Here is a 12177-nt window from a genome sequence, read left to right as displayed (position 1 = left end):
TTACTCTAAAAAAGTCATTTCTTACTAGCTACTATTTACATCTTCAACAGTAAGATTACTGTACGAATTACTCGGTCTAAAAAGTATTGGATTACTTATTGCTATACTTTCTAAATCTCACATCAACCTCGACCAGTTGAATAATTCAAGGATGAATGAAAAAAAAAAAAACTGACCATCAATCAATTTTGATGTTAAATCCACTATTACTTTTAAATTGAATTATTCTGTAGTCTATACGTTTAATGCAATTACATCTGAAGTAACTATAATTCAATTACAGAAAAAAATAAGAGTAATCCCTTTACTTTTTCAAGGGAAAAGTAATTAAATTACAAGAATTAATTAGGCTACTTAGTAATGCATTACACCCAACACTGTCCAGTCGCGGCAAAAGAATATTGACCATGTAATAGCCTAATCCCATGCAGTTCTCTATCTTTGAAGGGTTAAGGAAATGTCCCCATCTTGTACGCAGGGTGAATAAATGCTATATGTTAACATCTGCTGAATTCACTGAAAACCCAGAGCAACATTTGATTTGCATAATTAAAAGCTCACACTGTCAATCAGTGAGCAATTTATAATCATGCTTGTGACACGTTGAGGAGATTTTCGCTTAGGCCGACTAATTTTGAATATTAATTCAATGAGCAACACTGAGTTCATGTTGACAACTAACGTTCAGCACATGCGGTCTCAAGCAGCTTGTGAGCAGTGGGAACCGAACGCGTTGATGGAAATACGCTCCCCTGAGCCTGAACGTGCAAGTGATGTCCGTTATGATGCTGGTCGGCTTCCTGACAGCGGCTTGGTATGTGACTGATAGCATTTGCATTTAACAAGTCTTAATTAAAATTCTGAATGTTAAATGAACAGCAGGACGGGGGACAATTGCTGAAGTAAATAATAAATAAACTGGCTAGATACATACAGTTCAGTGTTTTGTTTAATTCATTTAATATTTCTAATTCCTTTGCTTTTATTCAGTAAGGTTGCATTATTTTGATCAAAAGTGCAGTAAAGACATTTGTAATGTTGCAACAGATTTATATTTCAAATTAATGCAGGTTAAATATCTTGAGCACAAAATCATCATATTAGAAGGATTTCTGAAGTATCATGTTACACTGGAGACCGGAGTAATGGTGCTGAAAATCCAGCCATCACAGAAATAAATTACATAAAAAAAATAATAATATTAATATAGAAAATAGTTATTTTAAATCGTAATCATATTTCACAATTCAAAACTGTTTTTACTGTATTTTTAATCAAATAAATGCAGCTCCGGGGTGTTAATAAAGGCCTTCTGAAGCGAATCAATGTTTTTGTGTAAGAAAAATATCAATATTAAAAAATGTTATCAAGTAAAGTTTCGGCCGACCGCCTTCCCTGTTCAATATATGTAAAAATTGTTCAAAGTTCCCCTGCCAATCGAAAGATTAACGCGCCCAGGTACGCTCGTCATGACGTCACGTATATACGCATCTTGAGTTTCACTTTCAACATTTTCCCATGGAAGGCGATCGACTGGAACTTTACTTGATAAAGTTTTAAATATGGATATTTTTCTTACACAAACGCATCGCTTCGCTTCAGAAGGCCATTATTAACACCCCGGAGCCGCGTGGAACACGTTATTTGACGGACAGATGCATTTTTTGTATGGACTTCAATAACAGAACAACTATAACTGCTATAATAATGCTTGGATTAGCCAGGACTTTTGTAATATAACTCAGATTTTATTCGTCTGAAAGAAGAATACACACCTCGGATGACTTGAGGGTGAGTAAATCATGGGCTAATTTTCCTTTTTGGCTGAACTATCCCTTTAATGTGAGCTAACTGTTGAAAAATTAACTTATTTTGTTTTTCTTTCTTTTTTTTAAATGTGAACTTACTATTAAAAATAAAAGCGAGCTTACGATTTTGTTAGTCTGTTTTAAAAGTTGAGCTTTTAATGTTAAAAATGAGCTTATGATTTTTTGTCTTTTGAAAATGAGCTTACTGTTAAAAATTAGGAGCTTATGGTTTTGTTTGTCTTAACAATGACTTAAAAATTTGAGCTTACTGTTATGAGCAATGTTACCATTAATTATATGTAGTATAAACCTAATAAAGTGGTTGTTGTGAAAAACAATACTTGTTTTAATGATTTAATGATCAATTCCCCAATACTCAAATGAACTGAGGGAATCACTTTCCTCAAATCATTTGAGTTTAGTCTGTTTGCCTTTTTAAGTTATCTGTACTTAAATATTTAAGTTAATTCAATGAAGAGACCACATTAGGTCAACTCAATTAAATTGAGTTGTCAGTTTCCCCATTACTCAAAAGAATTGAGGGAATCACTTTCCTCAAATCATTTGAGTAGTCTCAACTTATTAGGGTTTACAGTGAAGAAACTTGAAAAAAATCTTACCAACCACAAAAATGTCAATAGTGTATCTGATATTTAGTGGCAATACTTGCTTTTTATGCTGAAACTAATTTTATTATTTAAAATAGCAGTCTTATATTGTGCATTTTATTGGATTTTCAGCTGCATTCATGTAATCTGATGAACCAAAAGCTAATTGCTTTTGTTTTTAATGTAATGCAACCAACAAATACAGTTTTGTATGGATGCAGTGTTGTTCCCTGGTCATGTTGTTTACCAACCACGGCCAGGCAAGCATATGACCGCTCTAGGGTGCGCAGCTTTTGGAACCGGTGCTGCTGGACCTGGTCAGCTGTGAGGCAGGATATGAATTTTAAAATTCGTCCAGGAGTCATTTGAAATGCTTCGCCACATTTCTCTAGGAAACCTAGAAGAGAAAAGAAACAAAAAAGGCCTTTTTCAGGTTCATCATAGTTAGAAGTCATTTCTCTCAGCTCTTTTCTATCTGTGGCTTCCCTGGGTTTTGGTCAACAATTTTTTTTTATTATTGAGTTGTCTAAATCATCTGTACTGTGAACCCTAAAGCTTAAAATACTTAATTGGTTTGAGTAGGACAATCTTAAATTAAACAAATTAGTTGAGTTAAATTAACTGTTGAGTATTTAGGTCTTTCTTTTGAGTTTGGGGGAATGGTGTTTCACGCATACTGAGCTTTTTACTCTGTTAAAGACTTGGATTCATGCTAAACATGGACAAAGTTTCAAAAAACAAGTTGGATGTTTGATGGAGTATTTCTGTGCCAAAAATACTCCTTCCGGTTTCTCATAAGTTTCGGAATTTTTTTTTTCAGGTATGGGTCTATCTGACGTCAGATAGGGCGGAATGTCCTGTACCGTACGGGCTCTTCTCCCGGAAGGGCGTGCGCGCGACTAGAGTGAGAGAGCAAACGCTTTAGGCAAGTCATCGCTGCAGTCACAGGACTTCACGAAATCAACAATATCACCAAAGATGTGTGTTTTTGGTTGTCAGGGCAAGGCAACCCTGCACAGCTTCCCAAAGAACCCAGCGTTAATAAGTTAATAAGTGGAAGGAGTTTGTTTTTTTCCGGAGCAGCAACGGAGTTGCACAGGTGTTTTTGTTTGTTCCCTGAATTTCGGCGACGGTGGTTTATAAACAAGGTATAGTTCAACTCTGGATTTGTAGCTCGTCTAATGCTGAAAGATGGACCGGTTCCACTCCAGCGATTAAGGTTCACGGTCGTATGTTGGAAGCATCCTGCTGTAGTTGTCGTTGCTGCTTCTCCTGTTCAATTTCAGCCTCTAGATCTGATTCTGGATCATATATGTATGGCTAAATCTGATTGATAGTCATGGTTTATTTAGGATAACGTTTTTTTCTCCACGTTTAAGGATGTCAGAGCTTTCAGACGCTCTCAAATAGCTACGCACGCTCGTCAATCTTTAGCTCCGCCCACACGATACGCCTCCAGCCGCTTGTTTTTTTTTTCGGAAAGACTCAGTACAGCCTATCTTTTTTTAATAAATATAATAAAACTAAAGACTTTTCGGAGATATGAAGGATGCAATACTACTCTATAGGTCATCAAGATTGACATGAGATTGACTGAAACTGAGTCTTTCACCCCCCCCCCCCAATTAGCATGTTTTGTTATGCTAATTTAGAAGAGTTTCTGTTAATGAAGAGTTATGCTGCTTGGTTTGAGAGCAGGTAAGTTACACGTTTTCAGTTGCTGTACTCATTCAGTAAGTGCTATAACTAAAAAAAAATATCATTCAACTTTTTGGAGTTCTGTCAACGTATTAGGGTTTACAGTGAAATAAATAACTCATTTGATTTGCAAGAACTCAAAATAAAAAAAAGTTAATTACCTAAATATTTTATGTTAATTGCTATCGAAATGTATGAGTTGGCTAACTCAGTACTTCAAGTTAGAAGCAATTAACATGCATGAGTACTACAAACTCAAAACTTGATAGTTCTGCTTACTTAAAATTGGGAACATCATAACTAAACAAATTTGATGTTCTTATTCATAAAATTCTTAACTGTTCCCTATAGAGTGAACCTGATTTTTTTCTAGCATGCAATTAAATGATGAGACTCTCTTTATCAGGAAGTTTTCAAAGTCTCACCACTTCCCCCTTCACTTTGCAGATACTGTAATTACAGGTAAAATACGTATAGGCAAATTAATAAATAATAAATGTAAATGTCAAAACAATCACTTTATTCCACTAAAAAACAGCAGAGCACTACATTCAATTTTAAGTTCTAGTGTTATATTACACTCTAAAAATTGCTGTATTGGGTTGTTTTAACCCAGCATCCCGGTTTGTTTTAAGCAAACATTTAACCCAACCGCTGGGTTAAAACAACCCAATTGCGGGGTTTGTCCATTTTCAACCCAGCTTGGGTTGTTTTTAACTCAGCATTTTTTAGATTGTATCATCAATTTAATTATCACAAAATCCTTCCTTATTAACATAAGTATATAATGGATATATTTTATCCAACATGTTCTCACTCCCAACTTATCACGTATTGACGCTTGGTCAGGACCCCTCTGCGTCACTTTCTAACGCATTTTTCGACACAGGGTGCTCCATTGATTTCAGTTGTTTGCCCAATGCATCAGATCAAGACACATCTAATTCTTTGCATTTGTAAACGTAGACATGATTTTATATAGGCTACTTTTATATTTTGGAGCAACTAACCCAACTCCTACTCTAAACCTACCAACTTCTCAATAATATAAAACACGTAACAGGCAAATAAAGTACAATCACAGGTATTTATTGCAGAAACTGACCAAAAACAGTATAAAAGTATTAACTCATGTTGCATTTCAAGTCTTCGGAAGTCATACGAATAACAGAGTTTATCTTAATGTTTTAATCGCTGAAATGATGATGAACGCACACACACAGTCAATCATATCCATAGGTCATATCTCATTCAAATGATACACACAACTCATGAGCATGACACAATCGGTTACGAGACACACAAGAGCCAATTACATTTTAAAATGAAAGCTGATGTAATGACATAATTGGTCACGGGACATACGAGAGCCGATGGAATTTAATTATGAAATCTGACGTAACGTTTCCAGTTTTAGAAATGTCAATGTGTGTATGATCTTCGGCGGATGGAGACGCTGATCTCTTTTGGGGATTTTCACAAAAATCAATCGTTTGTCCTCGGGAACACTTGGAATATTTGTACTTTTTGAATGAATTTCGCCTGCAGTCATATCTGCCTGTTATATCGTATGTTTTATATCATATAGTACATACATGGGTGGGTTTAGGGATGGGATGGGGATACATATTCAAACGTGTCTAATTAGCGTAAATAAAAAATAAAATTAAAATGTAAATAAAATTATGCTGGCCAATTAAATTGAGAATCACACTCCAACATGTCATAACGGCAAAATCAAAACCCAATATATAATTTCATCATGACGATATGCCCAACGCGTATGACGCCAAAGGTTTCTCATTGAAATCAATGGAGTACCCAGTGCGTCGAAAAATGACTGACCAAGCGTCATTATGTGAAAATGTGTTGATTTTATCTGTTGGATCATGACCAAAAGCCATCAGCTCAGTCTCACATACTCATTTGAGATCATGTCTCCCTCTCAAACTGGTGAGGGTAGGCCTATCCATGATTCAAAATGTACTTTTTATTACATCTGTGAGTGTGGCGATAAATTCCTTTTTTATTATTATTATCAGTACTCAGTTTATACTTAAATGCCAATACTCACTGAAACTCGGGAGTGTGCTGCACAATTTGAGAATTGGGTAATTTCTAGGACCCCTCTGATCTTCCTTCTCCCCAAGATCTCCATGAAGTGAATTTATGAGCACAGTCTTCTTCTGAAACATATGCATTAGTTCAAGCTGCTGACTGACTTGACGATGAGATTCTTCACCAACATAAAGGTAAAACTCAGACCATAAAGACATGAAGGGCAATGGTGAGCTGAATTAGAATGAGGAACAATCCAATTACATTTAAACATAGTTTTACATTAAAAAAAATCATATTAAATGTGTTATGCTTAAACAGTACCCTCCAAAAAAATGTAGCAAAAGCTTGTGCGCATTAGGATGCACGTCCATGCACATGCTCAAATTGGCTGTGCATAGTGTAATAATCCCATGTTTGCTACGGGCTGTTCTGGCTGTTTAATTCACAAGGGGTGCACAAGCAGCATGGAGCAAAGACAGCATTTGTGCAATTTAACTGCTGGCTGCATGGCCTTATTCAGTGCTGCTATTATACTACATTTACATTTGGTAAAATTGTTTACAACCTGGTATAAAATGTGATTCAAGCGATTCACTTCTCAGTTCATGCTGCAACAGGTATATGAAATTCAGAATGTGGGCTGAAAGACTGTAAAAACGGCTTTTTATGGTTAACAAGCCAAGCCTTGAACCCTTGACCCACACACACAGACTTTACCTGACTCATTCATGTGACAGTTCTCAGAGACAGAAGAACTCTACTGCTCCTAGTGGTCAACATCAGATCTGCATGTTTATATTTAGTTAGTACAAGGTTATTAAAGTATGTATGTATTTTAGTTCTTCTCTAAAGAGGACAATTATATTATATTATATTATATTATATTATATTATATTATATTATATTATATTATATTATATTATATTATATTAATTATATTAATTATATTATATTATATTATATTATATTATATTAATCATTCAATTGTTTGCGATCGGTAAGATGGTTTTTGAAAGAAGTCTCTTATGCTCACCAAGGCTGCATTTATTTGAAAAATACAGAAAAAAATGTAGTATTTTGAAATTACAATTTAAAATAACAGTTTTCAATTTTAATATATTTTAACATTTTATTTATTCCTGTGAGAACAAAGCTGAATTTTCAGCATCATCACACCGGTCTTCACATGATCCTTCAGAAATCATTGTAATATGACGATTCACTGCTCATGAAGCATTTCTTATTATTATCACTGTTGAAAACAGGAAGTAATTTTTTTCTTGAATCTTTGATTAATAGAAATGTCACATCCCAGAAATCTTTTGTAACATTACAAATGTCTTTCTGTCACTTTTGATCAAAGAAATGCATACTTGCAACAACCAAATACAGAATATATTTTGTACGATTTTTGTTTTTGAAAAAAACCTTCGCTCCCCACGTGCATCAATGAGTCTTGGCCGCCCATGACCCTGTCGCCGGTTCACCACTGTAGGGGAGAACCGGGGCGAAAGTAACACGGGACGAAAGTAACAACGCGATTTTCTCCGAGCCCTGAATACATTTGCATTTCAAGCTATGACAGCACGTTCAGCACACAGCCCATGACGGATCTGCCAAATATCATGTGATTCCACCATCGTTTCCCACGGTTAGGTTCGAAATGCAGTTTTCAAGTATGGCAAGTAAATTAATGAAGCGGTACTTTTTTTCTAATTACAAGTTGTGTTTCTTGTTTTATGTGTCACAGTAATGATCAATCTACGGGTTATTTAGTGCTGTTACACACCCTGAAGGTTTGTCTTTTCAGAGTTTTTCAGTATAAAAGTAAATCGTGTTTAAATGTCAGGACTTCCTGTCGGGACAAAAGTAACACTTATTACTTTTGTCCCCTTATTATATACATAATGCATATTATGCACATTTAATTTAATTTATTTTTTAATTGTTCATACTGTTGAAGAAAAAACGTATCAAATAGATTGACATTGCAAATAAAAAATATTCTAAACAATTCAAGTTTGTACTGTCATATTACATTTGAAACATTTGATGAACTTTAACATATAAAATGAAAATGTAATTTAATATTTTTTTTGCAAAGATAAAGGACAAAATATGTTTGCAGTTACATATTAACAAGGTCATAGTCAGGTATGTTTAATAAAAACAAGGGTAGCACCAAAAAATCTAGCTTGTATTGTTGTGTTACTTTTGACCCACCTGTGTGTTACTTTCGTCCCACCTGATGGGGTCAAAAGTAACAATGTGCACCTTATGTTCAAAGTGAAATTATACTGTAGTCGTTCTACATTTGTACAAAATACCACCTGCTATTGATAGACCACACTTGTGAGTTATTGGCCACAGCAAAAATATATCTCGGTCTAAAACATTATCTTTTAAAATTACGATTTTCTGAAAAATGTTACTTTCGTCCCTGCTCTCCCCTACCTTCCTTGGAGCACTTTGGATACTGACCACTGCAGACCGGGAACACCCCACAAGAGCTGCAGTTTTGGAGATTCTCTGACCCAGTCGTCTAGCCATCACAATTTGGCCCTTGTCAAACTCGCTCAAATCCTTACGCTTGCCCATTTTTCCTGCCCCTAACACATCAACTTCAACTTGCAATGCAAATATATTGTATTATATTATTAAATTGCAGGGGCCCATGTATGGTCGCACCAGTTACACCGCCCTAAAGACGACCCTGATGTTGTTGATATTTGTTAACTTCGAATGGCACTTTTAGTGTAGTGGTGCAAAAATACTGTATAGGGATTTTAATTTTAGAGCCTATCCCTGGAAAGAATAGAACTTATCTCTCCCAAGCCCTATTGAATGGATTCATTAACCATCATGTGTCACTCATAGTCACAAACATTCATTAATAGTAGCAGAGATTTTGCAATATGAATGAAGAGGCTCACTGTTTCAGGGAAAAATGGAACCAAAAAAGACGATCTACTAAAAGCTGGAGCGGTTGGAGGTCAAGTGAGGTAGAGATGTGTAAAACAAAAGAAAACTGAATATAAATGCAGTGGATCTCGGAGACAGACAAGGTCTTACAAAAAATTAAGGTTACAGTATGCACACTCTCTGTCTTGTATATTACTGGCAAAGTAGTTATTTTAAAAGGTCTGCAAATTTCAACAGATCTCAGCCAAATCCATTAAAATGCAGCATTTATTTTTATCCTTTAGAAGTCTGTTCTAAGAAATTGAATGACTTGGAGGCAGTTAGCTGATCATGTTAATTACCGGGAAAAGAAAAACATTCACGTTAGGTTTGCCACAGGGTTAAAGTTTAATTCATTCTGTTATGATAAAGGTAATATGCAGTCTGCACTGTCGTTAGTTCATTTATTTGAGGGTTTTATTGCTTTAGTTAGCACAGATCACAGTGATGATTTGAGAAATGAGAGGGAGGTAAATGAATAGATATATTTTCCAGCCTTAGTGCTGTGCAGATTAATATAGGCCTACTTCATAAATTGCTCAAAAGACTAACACTATCATGCCCTTAAAGGTGAAGTGTTTATTTATTTTTATTTTTTTATTAAAAAGTTTTAAATCATTTCCTATCCCAGCTTAATATGCAAAGACAATGATTCATTTCCATGAAACTGGTCCTGTGGCCCTTTAAATTTGAAAATTTTAGGGTTTTAGTATCCCTACCAGCTTATATAGCAAAATTAGCTAATGGTACAAGTTTGTTTTTTGGATTTATTGTCAACACTGTTCCACAACAGTACAACCCAAATGTTCATGTGTGTGCAGCACATTTTACGGAGGACGATTTCCTGAACCTGGGAGACTAAGGCTTTAAAAAAAAAAAAAAAAAAAAGGGCCAATTCCAATTTTGCTAGAGCAATCTGGCGCTTCTGAATCAGAGCCTGTAAGTATGTTGTATTATTTGTCAAAGTATTTGTTGTTGACTCTTCAAATGCGGAGTTAGGCAGTGTAGTGTAGACTAACGCATATTGTTTGTCGTTCTTATTCGATCAAAAGTGCAGAGTTGGATTTATGTTTACAAAGTATACTCTGTAATCTGCTTATAACTTGTGGTGAAAAGATGAAAAACATACATCAACTACGTGTTGGGCTGCTCAAACAGAGCTTACAACTTACCACTATGAAACGTTCTGCTGAAGTCGCGCTTGCAAAGTTGGTTCTGATCAATCTGCTTGGTCATCTGGATTTTCAGAATATGACTCAGGCTCGAACTGATATGGTAAAACTGACAGCATTATTAACGGTCTTTATAATTTCTTTGGAAGTTGAAGCTCACTATTATGGTCATGCTTGAAGTGTTTGGCCAATCACAACGCACTGGGTCAGCTGGCCAATCAGAGCACACTACACTTTTCGGGAAAGGCGGGGCTTGGTAAAAATCAACGCATTTTAGAAAGACTAGGCATAGAGGAGCTACAATAATGTATAGTATGTGACTTTTTTTTCTACATTAAAGCATGCTAATATTCTATTATACCCAATACACAAAAAAATATACATTTGAAAATAGCATATGACCCCTTTAATTATGCCTTTACTATATTTCTGGGCCTTGAAAGGGGCAGTTGCGTAGCTGTCCATGGAGGGACAGAAAGCTCTCAGATTTTATTAAAAAGAGCTTCATTTCTAGACGCAAAAATCTAATTTGCAGCCAGGGTAGTCTAGCAACTCTCCGTTGGCATGCGAGCTGGAAAAACCAAACTCTGGTCAGGCCAATCACATTGTGTATAGAGTCTGTGGGCGGGCTTAACATAATGACGGCAGAGTTGCGGTGGTTCCGTGTGCTACTTGAAAACAAAGAAGCTGGCGAATAGCGGTCTTTCGAACCGGCTTCGTCTGCGACTCTGGAAGACTTGGAGTTAAGCTTTTCTTTGAGAAAAGAAACAAAGAACGGCACTGCAGTCATTCGTAAGAAAGGAAGATGTGTTCGGAGTTTTGTCGACCGATGCGGCGAAAGTTGAATCTATCAACTAGCTCTGCTTCACCTTCTTCGTTGCTCTGGTTGGTTGTAGCGCTATCCTATTGCGTGCAGAGGGAATTTGAAAGATAACCGTTTATCCCACCCCTCAGATTGAGCCCTGCCAATGGTGAGTTCCCAGACCCAACATCTTGATGTGGGTCTGGCTTGACAGGTTACTTCATGTGTGTTCCGAAGATGAATGAAAGTCCTATGGGTTTGGAACAACATGCTAGTGAGTAATTAATAAAACTAAATAAAAAATACTTTTTGGGGGAACTAACCCCTTTAAACATTCCTCAAATATATATATATATTTTTTTCATATTTGATACATACAGTTATGCACAGGCCTACATAAAAATCATAGATTTCACAGCAAAAAGAAACATGTGCACTAAAAGGTCCTAAATTACATTGATCATGTTGATAAAGAGGCCCTAATGCAATAAATATGATACAGTAGGGTTAAAACATTACTACACTGAATAAAAGTGGATTTAATTTGCATTAAACCCAACTTTCAAACCACCAATTAAATAGACATGCCAGCAATCAGTGTAATTGGAAAGAGTGGAACAATCTTTATAGTTCTAACCCAATCAAATACCTTATAGAAAATTAACAGCATGGTAAATAATAAAAGGAGTTATATACATATATATATATATATATATATATATATATATATATATATATATATATATATATATATATATATATATATATATATATATATATATATATATATATATATATATATATATATATATATATATATATATATATATAATGTGTGTGTGTGTGAGTGAGAGAGAACGGTAAAATAGGACAATTTGCGCTTGTAATTTCAAAGTGAAGGCTTAGAATAGACACTTAAAAGCGCACGTGTTTTCCCCTTTTTGGACAACCAACCAATCACAGTCTTCAAAAGACTGTGTCATATGTAGCAACGGGGTCAGCCCCGCCTCTTCACTAAGATAAACGTTTTTGTATTTTCCTTGCTCAGGGTTGCTCTCAGATCATCC

This window comes from Gobio gobio (genome assembly GCF_949357685.1).
Source record: "Gobio gobio genome assembly, chromosome: 19".
Lineage (NCBI taxonomy): Eukaryota > Metazoa > Chordata > Actinopteri > Cypriniformes > Gobionidae > Gobio > Gobio gobio.
The sequence above is the reverse complement of the archived record's forward strand: the minus strand, read 5'-3'. Positions refer to the sequence as shown.